The sequence below is a fragment of the Pteropus alecto genome, unplaced genomic scaffold (genome assembly GCF_000325575.1).
Source record: "Pteropus alecto unplaced genomic scaffold, ASM32557v1 scaffold20, whole genome shotgun sequence".
NCBI lineage: Eukaryota > Metazoa > Chordata > Mammalia > Chiroptera > Pteropodidae > Pteropus > Pteropus alecto.
Window position 1 is genome coordinate 1,468,397 of NW_006436298.1, and position 1,117 is coordinate 1,469,513.

General features: G+C 33.6%; 1 pseudogene; it reads left to right on the plus strand.

The window, feature by feature from the left end:
- Nucleotides 1–270: 270 nt before the first annotated feature.
- Nucleotides 271–386, plus strand: LOC112480951 (annotated as a pseudogene).
- The last annotated feature ends 731 nt before the right edge of the window (nt 387–1,117 follow it).

Sequence of the window (1,117 nt, forward strand, 5' to 3'; positions counted from 1 at the left end):
TTTTTTTTTCCTGGACAAAGCTATCTCTCATTCTTTTTATTTGAAAAATAATATAAGCTTAGAAGATGCTCATGTTTATTTTTTCTATATCTGAATGCATTTTAAGGATTTAGATAAAAATGAATATAAAATATAATGTAGAAATTATTTTAATGTGGTAATTGATTTTAAAAATATGTGCAGGATGTGGTTCCATAGTGTAGCGGTTAGCATGTCTGCTTTACACGCAGAAAGTCCTAGAATCATGCCTCAGTGGAGCCACAGTCCATGGTCTACCGCCATGCCACCCTGAACAAACCCAATGTCTGATCTCGGAAGCTAAACAGAGTCGGGCCTGGTTAGTACTTGGATGGGAGACCACCTAAGAAGACCAGGTGCTGTAGGCATAAATAATAAAAAATAATAAATAATTAAAAAAAATACGTGCAAAGAAATTAGCATATACTGAGACCTTAGAAATCATAAAAATGTGATTAGGTATTCAGACAATGGGTGGTAAGCCCTTGAGAATGTCTAACTGTGTTCATAGGGAGGTAATCTTCATGGTCAAATACAATGTTGGTTGTTTTTCTAATAAACTTTTTTTTTTTTTAAGTAGTTTGGGGTTAACACCAAAATTGAGCAGAACATACAGAGAGTTTCCATATATACCCCTGCCTCACACATGTACCATCAGCATCTCTTATCATAGTGGTACACTTGTAATTGATGAATCTGCATTGGCACGTCATCATTAACTTACATCCATGGTTTACGTTAGAGTTCATTTTTGATATTGTACATTTTATGGATTTTGACAAGTAAATATTGATGAGTATCTGCCATTATATTATCATATAGAGTATACAATGGGTTTTTCAACACGGATCAGTGGAAAAAGAGACAAAAATTTGATTTTTGGTTACCAGAGGTGGGGGCAGGACATAAAGAGGTCCCCTGTCTCTAAGATTTTCTTCTTGTGGACATTTCATATTAATGAAATTATATAACATATGGCCTTTTTTTTTGTTTGTCCTTTTCCATTTAGCATGCATAATGTCATTAAGGCATATCAATGTCATAGCTCATATCTGTAACTTCATTCCTTTCTGTGGATAAATAATATTCCATTATAATA